We start from the raw sequence: 21,400 nt of genomic DNA on the forward strand, positions 1-21,400 counted from the left end.
GCTTTCAAACATCTTGCCTTAACTACACCTAATATGCCATATTATTTGTGCTTAGCAGCGCCTGAAACTCTACTAAATTAGCACAGCATCACCAACAGAGCTGTGTCTGTAATAATCCTCATAAACTGCTGGTAAATGAGGTTTCTAACCTAGTAGCTTTCCTGAAACTAACAGCAGTGTTGTGCCTCAGAAAAATCTGACTTTGAAAATCCCATTATGCTATTACAGGGGTTTGGTACGCTCTTTCTTGTGCTATCTAGACTAAAATGGTTTGTTCTGGTTCTGTGTTCATCTTCCCTGACAGCTCGGGAAATGTCTTCATGTCTTTTCCTCCTGAGATGTGGCTATTCCCAGAATGGGAACTTCTTTATTAAGAAATCTTGTTTTCTTCCCTCTTAACAGTTGTCTTAGTTTTTTCCCCTCTGTGTGGCTCTTTTATGAGATATGACGAACTGTGAAAAAAGGTCTGCCATCAACATAGTTCTGGCACTTTTGTCTACATCTTGGTACAACAAAAATGGAAAGCAAGTCAGTGAAAGAACCATAACCAAATGCTACTATCAGAGATGAGGGATCTGAACTAATACGAATCAGTGTAATTGTTCAAATCATTAAGATTTGACAGACTTAATTGTCCCCAGTATGCTCCTGTGCCAGTAGGAAACAGGATATTACCCAATGCGCCAAAATGTTTTTGAGAGGAAGACAATGCATTGGATGAAGTAGTGATTTTGAGGATGAGTTCTGCAGCACAGAAGTACTGAGCTCAGCTTAGCGAAGGTTGAAAGTAAAGGCTGTGTCCATCCATTTAGCCTTCTTGGCAGCGTGCTCCCTGAGGTGACAACTGTGAACAAAGGGGTGTCATCAACATAGTTCTGTCTAGTGAGAAGGAGGCAGATGTTGGGCTGTTCATCCTTGTAGACAGCAGCTGTGGTTTGGGTTATAACTCCTTGCTGAGCAGTGTAGAGAAAGATTGCAGCCTTGTAAAGTGTGAAGGAACAGTTTGTCTAACATGTAGCTTGTTTTTCATGGATGTGACGTATTGCAAGCATTTTCCTTATTCCCTAGGGAAATGGTGGACTTCCAGCTGCAGAGCATAATTAATATTAGACTGAATCCCCAATGAGGTCATCATAATAAATATCATAAACATCTTAAAGTGCATTTGATGGTCTCCTTCAACATCTGTAGTTTAAACATCTGTAATATTTGTGGCAGTCATCACTTTATGGGGCAGAAAAAGATTAATATTTTGCTAATAAAAAAATGGTCTAGATTGTTTCTATCTTTTCTCTTCTCTGTGCCTACATTAATTCTCCTAATCTTTTTGAAATAATCTGCTCCTCAGATCCTTTTTGCTAAGGCCCAGTTTCCTCCTAAGAAAATCTTACAGAGTGAAAGGGAGCAAAAGACCATGATACAAGGCAGACACTGTGTTTGCAGTAGGATTTTTAGATTTTGGCATAAAAATTTCTCTGCAGTAAATGTATGTTTTTCATCAGACCTTACTCTACCATGTGGCCTAATCTTCTTGATATTTTGCCCAACATATTATGAACTCAAACTACTATTTCTTTCCTTTGTACAAGCCAATAATATAAATGCTAGAGCAAATGGTATAAATCCCAGTGGAACACATATATCTATTTCATTTGGGTTATTGGTTGCCAATGGGAATAAACAGATTTTTGTCTTTGAAGAGTTCATTAGCTTCTAAGGAAAAAAAAAAAAAAGGCAATACAAAACTCCCTTTCTAACCTTGTAAATCTATTGGGAACCAAACTCAAAACTTCATTTAGTATTTTTGGGAGCGTCTGCTGACCTTGGCTTTGACAAACCTTGTAAGCTGTACTTTAGCCCACACAGCTTTAGATACTCACAGTTAACTTAGAAGATATCCAATACTGCTTGTGTCGCAGCTGAAAAAGGTGTTGGTTTAGAAAACAACTGCCTGAGCTACCATGATGAACCCTTCTATTTGATTATCCTTATTGCCAGCTTTTCCCTACTGTTTGAATACTTACCTTTTCCTCAAGGTTGGCCAAGGGAGTATTATCTTTCCTGGACAGTGTAAAGAACCCACCAATATTCTCTGAAAATCCTATGTCCTTATAGAAGTGCAGGGTATGCAGGAGGTGTGAATCCCCAGCTACCAGTCTCACTGTCTGTTTCCATTAAGAAACTAAATATAGGAAACTAGCAAGATATACTAGGCGAAATACTATGATTCTTAGTTGATTTAAATTGCTATCAACATTGAAAGGATGACTGTTCAAAAAAATACCAGTAAGTCTACTGGTTTTGTTTTCCCAGAAGCCACTGTCATCCTGCTGGTGGTCTTGTCTCTAGACTGAATCTCTAGAGGGAATTCTAAAGAACCACTTCTAACCATAGGTACTTCACAATAAAAAAAAATTATAAAGTGGAAAAAGAGTCTCTGGCTAAAGAGTAGATAGAAGAATGTGCTAGAATTCTTTTTTATTTGGGATCAATTTTACTTGTTCCATACAAGCTTAAAGTAATTGGTTTATGATGAAGAATACTATGTTGAAGGAATCAAGTAATTAAATGAAATGATTTTCATCCAAAATGTATGCATGAGAGCTTGCAAATGTTGGCAAATTAGTTACAATTTTCAGACCTCTAAATACAAATTCCTGAATAAATTTATAACATCGAATAAATAAATGTAATTGTACTGCTAAATCTATATATAATATTTTCAAATAGATTTCAAAATATATCAGAAGTGATTGACAATGTATTTTAAAGTAATTTCAACTATTAAAATGTAGGCTAAGCAGTAATTACATTACCCTAGTTGTTCACACTTCATACAAAGTATTTATTTGATGTAAGAAAATAGTACCAAGATATTAATAAAAAGTCATGTAAGCTCTTCTTTTTTTTTTTTTGGTACGTCGTTAAAACTGATTGGTGAATACAACATCAGGTTTTCTTGAGATATGAAATGTCTATAGGTAGTGTGACTATTACTGTTCCAAGAACAAAGCCACAGAAAACTCAGCATTCAGATTTCTACCACAATCATCTCTGTGTCTTCTGTTTTGTGGCTGTCTCACACTCCCCCACACTTGACTGCCTCCTTCAAAATAACTGCTATTAAAATTCAATTACTGAAGATAATAGGGTCTTTCTTTCCTTCAACTGCTATCATGAGTTTGTTTGAATTTCATGTCCAACCATTCTCCTAGCACAAGCATTGGACGTTTCTTACATAAAGTCTCTTAAGCGATGTCAGTAGTGCACAGTTTCATCAGCTATAGAGAAAAAACATGAAGGAGAAATTACCTTCCATGTTTGAACTACATTTTTTTCTAGTGCTATTATTTTTTCCTGTCTCTTTCAGGATAGCGATAGGACTGTGTTCAAATTTAGTCAGCCAGTTCACCGTCAGCTCTGGGCCATCACAAAGCAGAACACATGACCTTTAACGCATTTGTGCAATGAAAAATTATAGTCAAGGATACTGGTTGTAGACCAAGCAACCAAAGTGTTTAATATCCAAAAAACATATTCAGCATTTCACAGCATGCCTCCTTATGTAAACAAAATTACTCTGTATCATTCTAAACAATTTAATAAAATGTAAGAAATATAATAATAAATGAGTATTCACATGCAACATTTTATCAAGGCTATTTTCTTTTGAACAGATATAGTGGTTTCATGTGTACTATAGTCTCAGAATTTAAATAATTGTATGGAGTAAAAAACAAAACCAGAAGATCTTGCCCAAAAATTTAAATCCAACTATGAAGTTTCTTTACTCATGCAAACAGAAGGAGCATAAATGTGGTGACACCATGCAGCGAAGACAGAATTTAAAGGGAGAACAACAGAGGAATAATGAACCAGAATTAAAATAGTACTTTACCTTTCCAGAACAATGTTAAAGTTGAATTCAAGGGCCAAGGCAGAATGGCTAGATGGCATGAGAGTATGGAACTAGAAATTATTAAAAATTAACTAGAAAGTATTAAACATGAAAACTGCTGTTAAAAATGAATTTACTGCCCCAGATCAGGAGAATTTCATCATCTTCTCTGTAGAATACTGCAAAGTCCTCCCTTGTGGCATAGTTGGGCTCAGAGGAAGATCTTTAATTCAGAGTGAAAATCGAAACAGATTTTTCCTGTGCCTGTGATTCATGCACTACATATTTGTGAATTATTGTCCTGGTTTGAGCTAGGGTAGAGTTAATTTCTTCTCAGTTTTTCTTTCTAAATGGGAGGCTAACCTTTTGAAAGCAGAACACATGTGTAAATCTTATTAGATTTTTGATCACAGGAATGTGGTTGGAAACTGCCATGATTGCAGCAAGTGCTATTCCAGCCTGTACCAAGATTTGTTTCCAGCACAGGTCAAGAGGCACTGTTGCTTTTCTGTGACATAGAGTGAGATCCCACATGTAAGGAACATGGTTGCAAAATGAAACAGGTGATGAAAAGGAACTTTTTCACAAATTACTGATAATGGTAATGACAGAACAGCAAATATATAGAAATTATAGGTACCTATAATCTGAATATTTCTAGCTATCATTAGTGTTATAGAACCCTCCTCATACTGTGGGTTTCAGAATGTAGAGACCTGTCCTTGCCTGTTATGAGCACTGTAGTCAGAAATTTGTATTTCCTTCTTGAAAATAATCCAATAATATTTCCTCCTCATAGTATGAGAAACTTCAGAAAAATGAGAACTAATTTCTGCTGTGAACGTTTTTCTGTATAGATACAGAATCCAAGAGTGAAAACAATCAGTAAGGTTGAGTGAAGAGGTTTAAGCAGGATACTGCTTAGTTGATATATTAGTGTGTAAAGAACCACAGGTAGACTACTAGAGATGTGGGAAGATATCTGTAATCTTCTCAGTTTTTGGAAAGTGTGAGTTAAAGGACAAAACATGCAAGGCAGCAATTTTGGAGGTACAGCCATCTTAAACAGGGAATTTGTACTAGCATATCCCTAAAAACTGTATATTTAGGGATATCTTCAGATGCTTGCATCTTTCCTGGGCCTGTGTCATGGTTTAACCCATCGGCAGTATGGAACGTCCCGTTGGTCAGTTGGAGTCAGTTTTCCCAACTCACTATCCCTCAAAATTCTTGTGCACCCCAGCCTACTTGCTGGCAGGGCAGTATGAGGAGCAGAAAAGGTCTTTAGACTGAATAAGCAGTGTTCAGCAATAACTAAAGCATTGAAGTGTTATCAACACTGCTTTTATCACAAATCCAAAACAGCACCAAACAAACTATATGAAGATTAACTCTACCCCAGCCCAAGCCAGTTGAGTCTGTCCATAATTTCTCTCACACTTGCAGTTTCAATTAAAAATAGCTTCTTTTCAAGACATAGTGGTAAAAGTGTAAATGAATACATTTAAATGAATGTAAATGTAAATGAACAGGTGAAGACATTTTGTGTATGGAAACCCATTTTGGGACGGTTTCCAGCTTTAAAAAAAATCAAAATAAATAAAACCAGCAGATGCATCAGCATTTGTCTGTGAAATTCTGAGGCTCCAACTCTGCAGGCAGAACTCACAGGCAGTTTTTAAAGGCTAAAGTGCTTATATAATCCATGTGTGAATCATTTATATGTAAGCCTAATCAATGTTTATAGTATGGTAAGAAATTCTCATCTTCTCCATGCAATGAAGAGTTCATTTCTTGTCTAATTTAATTTAGTTTATGTAAGTCTGACAACAAAATCCAACAGAAGATTATAGATACTCTGTACATCCTGTGATTATTGCACTGTGACATTGTCATGGTTTATCCCCATCCAGCAACTAGGCCCCTCAGAGCCACTTGCTCACTCCCCCCACTTTATCAAGTAGAGAATTGGAAGGGTTAAAGGAAGAAAGCTCATGCGTTGAGATGAAGACAGTTTAATCGGGAAAACAAAAGCCATGAACACAAGCAAAGGAAAAAAAAAGGAATTCATTCACCCCTTCTCATGGGCAGGCAGGTGTTCAGCTTCCCCAGGAGAGCAGGGCCCCATCACATGCAACAGTTACTTGGAAAGACAAAAACCATTGCTCCAAACATCCCCCCTCTTTCTCCTTCTTCCCCCCACTTTATAAACACAACATGATGCCATACAGCCTGGAATATCCCTTTGGTCAGTTGGGTCACCTGTCCTGGCTGTGTCTCCTCCCAACCTCCCATGCACCCCCCAACTTCCCCACCATCACAGCAGTGCAAAACGCAGAAAAGGCCCTGGCTCTGTGCAAGCCCTGCTCAGCAATAACAAAAACATCTCTGTATTATCAACACTGTTCAGCACAAATACAAAAGAAGCTCCATACCAGCCACCATGACAATTAACTCTACCCCAGCAAAAAACAGCACGGACATATTTTTTGCGTAGACATTGTAGAAGTAATGTACCTCGGTTATACTCTTACAAAAACAAAATTAAAATTTGAACTCACTAACATCCAGCTGGGACACCCTCTCCTGCTTATCAGGCTGCGTCACGATTCATCAAACATAGGTTGCATTACAATCTCTGCCACCTTTTCAGCAGCTGCTGCTGCTGTGGTTTCCTTTCCTGCTGGGCTTTTCTAGCATTTCTGATGCCAAGCCTGAACTGCTAGGCCCCACAGCATCTATTAATTTTGGTTCATCTCTGCACACACTGTATCTCATTGAATATTGGATTAGCTGGAAGTCATGGGTTAATATAACATTATATTTTCAGGTATAATTATGACTATTAGCATTCACTTTGATATTAGACACAGAGATCACTTGTTAACTAGTGGTATATTGTAAGTGCACAAACCTCACTACTGAATTACATGCCTTACCTAAATTGTTAACCATGAGATATTCTCAGCCTTTCTGAGGATGTTTGTAGCATTCTGCTGTTGATTTATGGTGCCATTTACCTCCATGCATGACATATACCATAGGTGGAAGCCCAGTGAAATGAAAAGATGGATGGACTTCCCTCACTCCAGTAGGTTACTGGACATATTTATTTTAGAGCTGTTCTATTTCCCACTTAACTAAATAGCAAAATTTTATTTTAAATTAAATACTTAAATAATTCATTTAGTTGAGTAAAATACTTTTACTTGAACAGATAAAATGTGAATAAACTTATTGCCCTGGGACATTTTAGTACCTATATGAACACCAAATCCTCTGAAGAGCTTCAAAAATTCATACTTTCTGTAAGTAGCAATGAAAGGAATAATTACTTTTGTTATGGACCTGCTTTTTACCATGCCTTTCTCTGATCTTGCTTTTCATACAGGACTGGAGATAACAACACTGCAATATACAGAATCCATATTATATATAAACTCTAATTAGAAATCACCAAAATACATAACGATTAAAGATTTCCTCATTATTGTCTGGACCACTTGCTGATACAGACTCACCATAAACAGTTCAGAAAAAAAATTGTTTTGCTGCCTATTAAGAGACTGGTAAACCATTGTTCTCACAGTTGTAGGTGCAATATTACCCAATAATGCTTTTCAAGACTTAGCTTAGCAATGTCCTGAAGTATCACAGGAGATAACTAGAGTGTCAGTGACAAAGATGCTGGTAAAGCCTGTCTAATGCCATGACTGCTCAGGAAAAATCATATTAGTTTTCTTTTCCATGACATCTGTAACATCTCAGTCAGTGACTAGTTCCAAGTAATTGTCTACTCTTGGGGCTGGTTGAGTGTTTCATGATGAGGGGTTTTTATTATACTTGGATAAACACACTAAAACTCAGAACTGACTTTTGGCTTGCACACTAAAAGCTGGCTTCAGAAAGGACAAATGTTTTTTTGGCTTGAGTTTTGGTCAACAGTATCTCTTGGTGAGACTCTAGAAGTACTAGGCGAGTTTCAAACTGATAAATAAGCCAAACACATAAAGTTGCTTTTGATCAATGAGGATACTGGGAGAAAAGCAAGATACCACTTCATTTGTTCTCATTTCTTTTTGCACTGACAAATTTTTTGTTTACCAACTTGCTATCAAATATTCCTCCTATGACAACACATACTCAGAACAAAAAAATATAGAAACTTTTTTTCTCATGTTTTGTTTTGTGGCAAAATACTGTGCCTATGCCAATGCTTGCTTGCGACCTTGCAATAAATGGGAATAGAATGCAAATTCTAGCCATTTATGCTAATTGAACAAAAGGGATTAAAACCATAGTCTAACATGCAAAGATAAATCTAACTTGGAATAATTTATTTAAATTATTTACAGACTAAGAACAATCTCCTGGGTCTTGTACTCCTGTTTTGAAGACAATTTTCAGTAGCAATAAAATAGCAGTGTCTGTATCTATTACTCAGCTTGGTACTGTAATTTACTAGGTACGACAATAGTAGTCAGCTTGTCTCTTTTGGTAAGGGCATGTCTGCAAAGACGTTTGTGGGGAATAAAAATAAGCAGAATTAGCCTTGGAAAAATTATTAGAAGAGCTAATGGCATTGTTCTACCTTGTATTAGGGAGTTGTAACTGGGGATTCTGACCCAGAGCTTTCAATTGAGAGGATTACATGGATTTTTAGGAAAATTTTCTCAGAAAGGAGTATCTGCAAAGTTCAGCTCTCATTTAATTGCCATATGTAATATAAATATTCTGTTTCTATTTTGATTTTGTTATTTTGGCTTTGGACTTTTATCTGCTTAATTTCATTGGTTCCCATGTGATTCAAAGACAGCTACTCTCTGAAGACGGCTACTATGGCAGGTGAGAATACCCTCAGCATTCCAGTTAGAATTGACTGTTTGTTCATGAGAAACGGGAACCAAAGTCCTTTTTAATGAAAGGCTCCCCACAGTTAAAGATCCCAGATGGGGCTGTTGTAGTCTTTTGTGACAATGCTTATCAGTATATGTGAAGTCCTTAAGAAATGTATCTTTTTCACAATAGGATCTCCAATTCGATTGTGCTAAACCATAATCATTACTAGGATAATCCTGGCAGAACTAATGAAGATGACTGATATATTTCCTGCCCTCTGATCCACGACATGCCTTGTGTTTGGGTTACAAATTATCAATATCCTGCTTTTGTTATGCTATAACGAAACCAAAGGGCCTAGTCCTTTGACAAAAATTTTCAATTATAATACTGAAGGACTTTCCAGTCCTTTCCCTAGGAAATATACAGGACAACCTGCATGCAATCTTACTGCTGCATGAGCAGGTTTGTCACTAAGCATATGGCCCAACTGTACATACCTGGTTTTGGAAAAAATTTTTTTGTTCCACTGTGTTTTGCTCAATTTTCACTTATTTGACACTTGTAGTATTAGGTCTGCTCGCCTCAGTCATTACAACAATTACTCTCTTTTTCTTACTTTAGTGACTCTTTCTTTGTTTTTCTTCCTGTTCTCATATTCCATCCTCATAATGTCCCAGTAGACAAATTTCCCTACACACGGAAAGGTAAAGATCCTACTTCTTCCTCTGGAGTGAATAGCTAGATCCTGTTTTCCTTTGTGTGTCTGTCTGGTCCAGATGCCTTTCACAATCACTTACTAAGACCTGCTGAAAGTATTGTATTTGGGGGTGTGCCCGGGGGAAAATATTCATGGTCTCAGTGGATTTTAAATTGTTCCTGGTCTCCTTGTTTTTGTTGAACATGATCTAACACAAGCTTCAAATATATGTCCAGAACAAAACTGGACATTGAGTTCACTCTAACTTTCATGGCACAGATTCAAAAAGTTGTTATGATTGAAGGGAAAAAATGGCAATTCAGGCAAATATCTTTCTGTGCAATTAAGCCATACCTCTAGATTGTTCCTGGCACGTCAGAGCTGGAAACTTCAGTTTTTACTGAGAAAAAACCAAATTTCTTGGTATGCCTCTTCTCAGACTATGAACAAATGCATTATGCTGACTACAGATTCTGTGTTGTGGATTAAATGAAAGCTGAATCTTTTTAAACACACCTTCATGTCACCTGAAGTTGAAACACATGAGCTTTTATTGTCACCAAACAGAGAGCAAAACCACTTCATGAAGTAAAACAACTTTGGTATGGAAATTCAAAATAATAAATCTCCAAGATAAAATAACTTCAAATCCAACTTTCTCCTACATTAATCAGTTTTAAAAAGATACCAGCAAATGCCAGAATTCAGCTATATGTTAATATATGAAAATGGCTGATCTAGGTGGATATTATAAGCCATTCTAGTCACTTGCTGTTGTAAAACTAAGATTTTAATTTCAGAAAACTATGGAGAAATGTGATGCAATATTAGCTCCTGGGTGATAGCAGTGAATTAAAAGAATGATACCTGCATGTGAAGGCATATAGAAGGTTTTTTAGGACAGAAATGCAATTAATTGGTCACTGAGATAACATATAAAGTCTGTTCCATAAAATCATAGTGTCACAGAAGCATAATCATAGAACCACAGAATGGTATAGGTTGGAAGGGATGTTTTAATCATCCAGTTTCAACCCCCTGCCATGAAAAGGAACTAGACCAGGTTTGACTGCAGCTGACCGACTGTATATAAAAAAGAAAATAAATAAAATAAATAGCTCAGAAGACACTAGTAATCTTCCTAGATGTCCAAGTACATAAAAGTTTGGAACTGCAATGTTGGCACAAAACCAATCTCGTTCAGAGTCTCAGTCACAGACTTTTTTTGGTTTTTTGTTTAATCAAACTTTTTCCCCCTCTTTTCTTCAGTACCACTTTCCTAATTTTTGTCCCATGAATTGCCTGGGCTTTTGGATAGTGAAAATCAATGCTTGATCCCACAGATATTGAAGCTAATGAAAAAGTCTACCATCTGCATGGCTAAATAGAAGTAATCTTTACTGCTGGAGGGCTATCAACAGTTTTAATTCTATCTGCTATTTTATTTCTAGCTATTACTAAGAATCTAATTTTCTATGTTAGTTCTATGGCTTCCAGACTCTTACACTAGTTTTGATTTAGGGTTTGCTTTCATGTTTTTGCTGTGGTTTTATTTTGGTCAACTTTTATTAAAATAATCTTTGAAAATTCCATTAGACTTGACAGCTTCCGTAAGTTCAGTCTTGCATTGTCCCCGAAAGAACAAATATTCTATTGTTTTTTCTGATAGCATTTTTTTCCATAGTTTTTCAAGACCTCCTTTGGCTATTTTGTTTTTATGCTTAATGTTATGCATTCTCTCTCTCTGTTATTTTTAAGAAATCCCCATGTGGAGCTGAGTGACTCTAAATAGTAGTTTTGATGTCATACTGTGGGGCTTTTAGCTCTCTCTTGTAAGTACCCTATCTGTAGCACCAAGATTTATTGTTTTGTTTTGTATTTTTTCTTTCCTCCAGACTGTTGGACTTGTCCATGTTTCGGAGAATAAGAGAGAGTTACTGTGAGCTTACTCTGTTATCATTCAATGCCATGTTCCTATTCAATTCAGACATATCTACCATAAAAACAGTAAATTGTTTCTGACTGTCACTTGCTCCAGCACTTTTACTTTCACATCCATCTGTAAGTTTGTGTCCGTTCCTATATTTTCACACTGAAAATACACAATTTCCTTTTGCTATTGAATACATGCCCACGATGTATCCATATGTTTTGGGTGCTGTAGGTTTACCCATGAACCAAAGAGATTGAAGGACAGCAGTATTGAATTCTGTCTTAAATGCTTCCTTTAATCTGTTTGGTGATGGACGCTGCAATGGAGAGCAGGAAGGTTGTTCTGAGTAGTTTCTATGGAGAAGTGCAAAGAACAAATGATGAAACTGATCAGTAGTCTAACTAAGCCACGGCTGAGACCAGTCCCACTTCCTTGTAGCATGAGGGGAACAGAGTTAGAAAGTTAGAAAGTTAGAAGGACACAGGAAAACATAAATGTGTAAGAAAACAAAAGGTTGGTGATGATGATAAGTTTTATAACTACCCCTAGAGAGCTTGAGAGCCTGATCCCTCCAGCAAACATTTCACTTCCCTCTAGACTGTGTCTCATGAAAATATGCCTGCACTCTCTTGGCACATTTATTTTCTACTCTTGATTGCATAATCCTCAGGTTGGGAAAACCAGAATAATAAATGCCAATGAAGTTCAATTTGAGTTCCTTTCACATGAGAGTCATTAACTATTCCCAAAAAAGGTAATGCTACTACTAACTATGGTATTTTTGCAGGCGGACATTTGGTGAGATCATTATACTTGCCTGCAGTTAGACTAGATAAGGTGAGATCATTAGAGAAACAGGTGAATTTTTTTTTGGTACTTAATTTTGTGCTCTCTGTGGAACTACTACACTCCGTTTATTTAAAAATTTTAGTCTACAGTCTCATTCTTTTTAGAAATTCATTCTGTTTATTTGTTGGCTATTAAACAGAAAGAGATTTGCTAAAAAGATAGTACCTACCATTTCTATGAGCATTAAAACTGAAGGCCATTTTGAAGAATCAGGACTTCAAGGTGTCACAGGTTAATAAAACGCCCATCACTCTAGCTTATGACTACAGCATCTGCTGAGGAGAATCACCATAATGTTTTCTAATGCTGAATCTGAAAACTATGGGAAATCATGCAGAGAACACTCTCAAATACAAATTATGGAAGTTTATATACAGGTAATGCCAGCTAATACCTAGAATCACTCAGAGAAACCAGGAAGCCCTAGTTATTAATTTAACCCTGGTTCTTAATTTGACTGTAGCAGGGGAAATCAAAGAGTGCTCTGTGTGCTACATTTTTTCTCCTCACTGCCTTGCTCCCACTGGTCTTTTGAATATATTAAAAATCTACCATATTTCTATGTATCTTTGCTTTTGTATAGCATTTATTCTAGAAGAAGAAATGGTATATTTTCCTGGAATACAATGTACCAATACTGACTTACATCACTTAGTCATTTTGGAACACATTTCCTATGAAATAATACAAGATAAGTACATTACATAGTTATTTCTTATGCTTACAAAGGATTTAAAGTCATGAGAGCTTTCTTGTCTGGGATCAGGACCAAACTCTACGTCAACAAGTTTCCATACGGGTTGCTGGATGCCTTCCTGTACATCCTAAATACTTGTGCTTTTTAAAATCCAAGGGAACAAAATATTTTAAAGCACTTTTGCTTCAAATGTGCTGTTGAAGAAAAGCATGAGAAAACACTGAAAAGAAACTGAACTGTGGTGAAAGAGCCTCCTGTTGAACAGAATCGTTCATCAAGTTCAACAGCAGTAGAGAGTAAATGAAAACGTGACTTAAATCAGCAGCAGAAAAAAAGCATAGATGTTAAGGCTGTAAGAAATGCTTCTGTCAGATTTTTGGCATAGTTTTGCCCTTATATTATATGTCTAAAATACTGTAGGTATGTTCTCAAAATAATAATGATAATAAAACTGTAGTAGACATTAAAGCAGTTCTTCTTGAAGAAGCAATAGAAGTTTAATAGAAACCATCTGTTAAGATGCTTAGACTCAAGGGGCCATTGTTTCAGCTGGTTATTTTGATCTTTTTCTGTGATATTTTTAACAACAAATTTTTTGCAAAGATACTCTATTTAAATAATTTCTAAATTAGAATGTCTATATTTTCCCATTTTTAGGGGGGGGGGGGGAGAAATTCAATCATGCTGTCCTTTTATTTACCTCATAGCTGCTTATATGCTCTCTTAGTCATGGGAATAAGCTTGTCCTGGAACCATTTGATACGCTGCAAGCAATGAAGTTTTACTGTAAAAGTTTACTTGTAAGTACAGCATAAGAAGCTGAAACCTGTCACTAATATATTGTAAAGTCAGGGTTTTTCCTCTGATTTTTAACACTTAGCTCTATCTTCTGCTCAGTAATATGTATATGGGAGGGAGATTCAGACAGTAGTCAGTAATGAGATTAACTAAAAGCAAAAGCACTAATAAGGAAATTTCTTTTTTCTCTCTGTTTGTGAGAAAAAAAGATGTCTCAAGACGCTTTTTTAGTTTGTACTTTCTTTCATTTAGAGGTCACCTCTGTGCATAGCACTGCAGTGTTCCGTCCTCTGAAATAAGCCTTAACTAGTTCTGCTAGCAGCACAGTTCAGTGGCTGGAACACTTAGCACAGAAAAATGTCAGAATATTTTCTTGCCTCACACAGGTTTTGCAGTGAGGCTGCTTCACATAGGAGAATTTTTTGCTGCCTTGACTGCTAGCAAAGCCAGGGCCTGCTAATGCAAAGCAGACGCTGAGAGGTTGCAGCAGTACAGCTGTATGGAAGCAGCAAATTGAACAGTGGATAAGAAGTAGACTTTCCAAGGAATGAATAGAAGAAATGCACCAAGACAATTTGACTCTAATTTATGGCCCTAAATGAGAACAGGAGTTCAATTCTTGACCAGCTCGAAGTACATGAGTAAAAATTGTTACCTTGTCAGAGCTCATATGCTTTGTCTGGTTCTACCCTAAAAGCAATGGTTGTTTTGCCTAACACAGTTATCAGGCTTTTCACTACATTTCTTGTACAAAAGCATGTTCTCTGTTTACACTTAGGCTTGAAAACACAAAAGAAAGTTTGTATCTTTTTATAAAACATTATCTGTGTTTTTTAACCCATAACGGAAATACCATTTTAAGATACAACTGTTAAGAGCAGACTCTAGTTTGATTGAAAAAATAATGTTCAAAGCAAAAACTAATGTTTCACAGATCATTAGGAATGCAGGTGTTGTGCTTAGGACAACATACAACATATGTTGCTATTTCAAGTTCAAGTTAACTTATCATAATTCTGTGTAGTGTTATGGGACTTACACATGCCAGCCACCATAACAGGGTTAAATATCAGGTGTCAACTGAATCAAAAAGCTGAAAGTTTGTTTCATCAATAGTGTTGAAGCTCAGGCTGGGTGCTTCTGATGATGGACTCCAAACAAATAAATTGCTGGGCAATTATGCTCTTAGCATGTAAGTTCCCCATCCCTCAAGGGATAGGTTGGACCTGTAGTAATATTAGCATCCAGGATCTTATTGGTTTTCCACTGTTTTGATTTGTTTTCTGGCTTGTTGGTTTTTTTTTTTTTTTTTTTTTTTTTTTAAACAAAGAGGTTGTTAAGTGATAATCTTCTTGTACAATATCACATCATCTTAGGTCGCCTTCGGCTGTTCCTGCGGTTAGCTGTTTCACATGTTGAATTCTGGTTGCCGCGGATCATATGCCATGATGTATAGGCTCTGCCTGCCCTAGCTATTACTACTGTTTAAGCTGCTAGCTCCAAGTTTTGACTAATTTTGTCTACAGCAGTAGGTAGACTGCAAATTCTTTCAAAGTTCGCTTGAGTAAATATGTAGCTGCAGAGCTCCCTCTAGCAGAGTTAGTTATTCTCAGTCATTTTATCCAGCTTGTCCTCTGAAGTGGTTCTATGACTGCTTTTCTCCCTGTTTTCTTAAAACACATTGCTTCACACAGATCCTTTTTCAGCAGTTAAGGCTAGATATTCTAGAGATCAAACATATTTTGAAAGAGATTTATACAATGCAGGAATATTATTTTCATCCCAGACACAGGAGATGAGAAAAAAACCTCTTATCTTGAAAAGATACCTGAAAAGAACTTTGATCTGTCTTTTTTGGTGGTAGCATAGTTGTCTCTTTTAAGCACACTTGACATGTTCACAGGAAGGTACAGATGACTGCATATTTCATACTTTTTCACCGTATACAGAATTGGAAATGCTTCTTAAGAATTTTGTAATCGGTAAATTGGGAAGGTATCTCCATTTAGTATATGGCTGTCTCCACTGAGCTATTAAAACCCACAATTTGTATTTGAATACTCAATAAAACAATTGAGATAATTTTTTTCAAGATCAAGCCTCAAGACACCTAGAACATTATTATCGACTGCTGATCTTCTATGATGGGCATATCTATTTGTCTAGAAAGAATGACAGCAATTATTATTCTTAAATTAGATAAACTACTGATGGACAGTAGGATTATAAAGAATATAACCTACTGATTGATGTTAGGAATTTTAAATTAATAATTTGATAGCTGGAAGTGAGATGAATTTCTTTAAAGAGAAACTTTTCTTTAGAAAAGAACATGCAGAAGTTTGACATAATGTCCTAAATGCCTTAAAATAGTATGTCTTTTGTAAAGCTCTGTGGGTTACTAAAGCAGGAGCAAAACTTCAGCAGCCCTCAAGCTGAAAGTGGTATGCTAGAGAGCCACCACAGAAACCTTGCAGTATTCATAGCCATTAAAGGGAAAAGGATGTTGTCTCACTTTTTTTTTTTTTTCCTTTTTTTCCCCCTTCCCTCCCCCCCCCCTTTTTTTTTTCTTTTTATTTTTAATTGTCTTTTTGTTCATTCATAAGTTTTGTTTGTATTTGTGAATCACACTTCTTAACAGGAGAGCCACTTGATTTTGTATAGTGGAAAGTATTTAAAAAAAAGAAGAGTAAGTTGGGAAAAATTAGAATGTATTAAGATGGGCAAGCCAGCCACATCTGAACTGCACATTTGTGCTTTCTTTGTTCAACAAGTGCAGCTGACCCTCTGTGTACTAAGGACTGAACAGTTTAGTGCAACATGTTCTGCAGTACCTAAAAGTAGGGGAAGATTTTGCCCTCTAAGTGCTTCCCTTTTCAGAATGAAGCAGTGGTCATTCTCACTAGTTTTTCATTGGTCAAAATGGAGAAGAGGTGGAACAACTTGCTCATTTGCGGCATTGCCACTACTGAGATAGCCATTTCATAGGTCAGGAGGGACAGCTAGAGGGAGAGCTTGTTATTTGGCCAATTTCCACATCATGTCTTCCAGTCAAACGATATCCTTGTTTGCTTTTGCTGTGCCTTCATCTCTTTTTCTCTAGAAGTCATACTAAAAGCGAATATAAATTATATGGTCCTCCTAGCTTGTGAAACTACGTTTCTTAAGGCACTCTAATTTTCATGACCTCAAGTCAAGAAATAACCAAAACTGATCTTTTTATAAATATCAAGTGGAAAATACAATGATGCTTTTTTATAGATTGTGATATACAAGCAATAGCTATCAAGGGGTAAATGCAGTATAAACAACTATATTTATCTTCCTTGTCTGAACTAAACTGAAATCTTAAACCTGAATGCTCAGTTTTCCTCTGAGAAAACCAATGGTTTAAAGCTGAATTTAGGATTTTGATTAAATGGGAAGAGTCCTACCTGTGTGTTTGCCTCTACAGCCCCCAGCCTGAATTAATAAGAGGCTTTTTGAGCTAGAACACCTGGTTACAAAGAGGGTAGCTTTTTAACCAGGCAAGGGACCCCACTTTTTGAATTTGGCACCTTACAGATTTTATTTTAAAGCCTCCATCTCTCCACCCACATCCAGGTTTCTTCATTGCTTTGCAAAAATTATTTCTTTGGCTCCTTTTTGCATTTGAAATACTTTTCCAGAAGAGATGTCTTTATTTCCAAAGATCAAAGGAAGACTTTCTTCTCATATGTGCAGACTGATGAATGAGGGGATAAGTAAAGTACAAAGAAATCCTGCTACATTTAGAATGAAACTGGAGGTGCTGCTTTGGCACCAATGTGCAAATACCAAACACAGGTTTCCTGAAGCAAAAAGCAACCCACCAATATTCTCTGATCTGTGTTCTGCAAGTATTTACCTTTTGCGGGTAACTGCTATGTGTTAAAGTATATTCTTTTGTTCTTTTAAGTAGCACAAAGCCAGATAGGCTTTGTTTAAAATATGCTGCTTTCCCTTTAGGCCCATCTTCTGCGTATATTTATGAAAAATTTGTACAGAGGGTTTGTGGATAAGATTAAGCCAGTTTCATTATTTTTGAAAAACTGTCACACTGACACTGATCTTGTTAAATCAGCTATCCCTAATAATATGCTTCTATAGCATTTCATTCACATCAAAATCGAGGTAACAGATGAGAGGGGAAAAGTGCAGATGATCTTACTTGTTTATGAAATGACTGAATTGATAATATCTTGGGTTGATATTATCTTGCCTAGCATAAATATTAAAATAACTGGGTTTGCCATCCAGGACACCAGCTTGGAAGTGAGGGATCATAGAATCATGGATATAATTTTAAAGTCAAATTGCGTAGCTTTCAACAGATCACTAGTTTGTGTCTTTGTGCTTTTTTTCACCAAATAAGAAGATGAAAATATGCTTTTGTATCTTTCAATCACGCAAATAAATTCAAACTGTAAGAATGCTGTGATAGTAGGACCTTTAAAAGTAGGGTTAGGTACAACATAAGTGGATTAGTAACAAGCTATTACTTTGCTGTTCTGTTGGAAATATTTCTACTCATAGGAAAATTACTTCATGTATTTTTTATTATTTTATTAGTTTATTGTTATTATTTCATTATTTTATTATTATTTATTCAACAATTGTGAGTCTTTTTTGGAGGATAACCATTCCATCTGTTTTTTTTAGTGATATACTATCAGTCTCAGGCGTCATACAGTAGTAGTTAATTTGAATACATGGAAACCTGTTTCCTTCATATTGGACATGAATCAGACTTAGATGGCTATCTAGGCATGGAGGTAAATTCCTTGGTCTACAAGCTTTTGCACTGGCTGAAAATGCAGGAGCAATCATGGACACCAGATTTACATCAGCTGGTTCAGAAAAAGTATTTGTAAGTAATCCCAAAGTTTTCTGAACTACAGTTACTCGATAACTGAACTCTTTAGACAGTAATGATATATACATTTAATCTTCAGGGAGCTCTGGAAACAGAAACTGATGTCTCCTCCACAATGGAGATCTTTGAGCTCTCTGTTGACTGACACTTCCTGGTTTTGGCCAGGAACATAATCACCATTGTGTGGCTTGTCAATTTGTTTATTTCTACTGCCTGATCTTGCTTAAATACACCAACTTTTGAACTTTTTTTCTTATCTGTCTCAGCATAATGGGAGAGAGAATGAAGCAGAGATTAAGAATTATGAAGCAAAACTTAGAACATCTCATAGGATGCCAGTATTTTTTTTTCCACCTCTATTCAAGCAAAAGACTTCTAGAGAGTAGCTTGGAAGCCCCTTAGCCATGTGTTCTTGGCTTTTTGCCTGTTTAACAGAGGTCTTGCACAACTTGTGTTTTATGTGCTGTCACCTTGATTTCTCTATATTTTAGCTGGTCTCCTGGGTGCCACTGTTTGCCATTGGCCTGCCTTCAAAGCGAGTGCCTGTGGACAGTACTCATACGGTATGTAACATACTGTATGCTTTGACAACTCATGTGGTCTTAATGGGTTTCCCAGTTACAGAGGCTAAAAGAGCAAGGCAGCCTGTTCTGCAGGCTACCACACAGCAGTTCTTATGAATAAATCCTTTAGATAGGAGAAAATAAATCATTTCTACAATGTTTGCTTTTTATCTGGTAGCTATAATGAAGCCTTTCTCTCCTGTGGCAAGGGAAAGTGCAAATAGGACATTCACACTGTCATCTAAATGAATAATGACTGGGAGACTATTTAACTTCATTTCTAGGGTTTCATGATATCTTCAGGGCTTGCAGATAGGTAAGAAGCTGAAGGCTGCTATCTAGAAATCAGTGATTGTCTTTGTTTAGCTCTGTTATTGAATGCTTTCTTTAAATCCACACAGAAAGAAAGATGTGTTTCAGAAAGCAAGGCTATTTGTACGCGTCACCTTACAAAACAGCAAGGAAATTACCTTGCTGCATGGACTGCTCCCTTTGATTTACTTACAGCTTTTGAAGTGGAATCTCATGATCTTCTCTGTATCCTCTCTTGTTTTACTTGACTTTGTTTCCTTGATCAGTTTTCACTCACCTCTGGCTTCTCCTGGTCCTGGATCCCTTCTCCTCCCTGTTGTCTTCTTTTTCTCAGTGTGTGGTAGTAGTATAATAGAGATGTTTCTCCATAATAAAAATGATAATGCATCTATACTGATAAACTGAAGATTATACTGCAGTTTAACTGTCTGAAACTCTAGAACTTACTCAGTTATTTAAACATCTCTTGGAGACATATTTCATGTCATACCATATTTGCCTGCATGGCCTTTCATATTATCATTCCCAGTCTGATATTCTTCATTTTTTTTTCAAGTTTATAGGCTTCTGAGTTATACTGATTCCTTGACTGAAAAAACAGGGGGGTTTATTTTTTTTCAGAAGAGAAAATGCTGTAACTAGATTATGATGGTAACACCACTTAGCATCTAAACTGTGTATGTAAGCAATAGAAAGTATTTTTAACTCACTGTATAATTATTGATATGATTGGTTCATTTTTCTGATAAAATCAGAATAAATTCTGAAACAGACTGACTGACTAGTAGGGCTGGGATAATGGGCTTATAGAATATTTTAAACTTACTAATTTAAACATAGCAGACATCTATCTAACATTTACTAATAAACTAATGTAGTTGCCAATAATTCTGGTTTTATAATAAATGCTACATTTTGTACTCAGTCCCAGATGTTTGCAGTTCCTACCAAAAATTTTCTTTTCCTATAAGGTTTGTATTCCTGCCTGCTGTCCCCGCCTCCTTTAAACATGGGGGAATGTGTGGGTAGAGGGAGCATGAAGTCACCTCATCAAATTCCCTGATTTTGTTTCTGATATAAATTAGAAGAGGTTTTCTGGTTTTTTTTAAATAAAAATGCTACAAATGGGATAATTTTCCTACGGGAAGCATTTCCACCATTTTTGGTGATGCAGAATTTCTTTGCCCTTCTAACCTGTTATTACAGTGTAGTGGAGGAGTTAACTTTCATCATCTTTATTTTGGGGAAAGACTTCCTTCCACTCTGAAAATTCATGTCCGTTAAGCCCATTTTAAGGATATTTTCCATTATTGCATTTTTCAGTAGTTAATGTTTCCATTTGCTCATATACATTTATAAATTATACTACAGTTCTAAACTATTTTTATTTTGAGGATGCGTTCTAAAAGAGGATTATTGTATTATTTTACAATTTAATTGTCGAGAAGAACCATGCAATGTTAACCAACAATGTGAATTATTCTCCATAAGGATCCTCTGCTATAGCATCTTTTTTACACTCTCCGAAGGCAAAGGTTCAACTTGATGATCTCAGAGGTCTTTTTCAACGTAAATGATTATGGGATTCTTGGAAATTAACAATTTTTTTCTCCAAGAGATGACTTGCAGGTTTCAAATTTGAAGCCTTGCTCTTGTAAGGTGTTCCAAAAATGGGAACTATTTCTTGATCATTTTGGAGTAGCCTGTTCCCCATAACCGATCAGGTGACATGTTCGCTTATTAGATGATTCAGTTTTGAAAGCTGAGGAAGCTCCACTTTGAGGGAAAACTTCAGCTTGGGAAGGTGTTTGGAACTCAGGTTCACACAGAGTGCCTTGCTGTCTTTAAAGTGGTTTCAGCTTAAGTAGAGTACTTTACTACCTTCCATTGTACAGGCCGAGCTTTCTGTCAAAATGT

Source organism: Corvus moneduloides, chromosome Z (assembly GCF_009650955.1).
Source record: "Corvus moneduloides isolate bCorMon1 chromosome Z, bCorMon1.pri, whole genome shotgun sequence".
Classification (NCBI taxonomy): domain Eukaryota; kingdom Metazoa; phylum Chordata; class Aves; order Passeriformes; family Corvidae; genus Corvus; species Corvus moneduloides.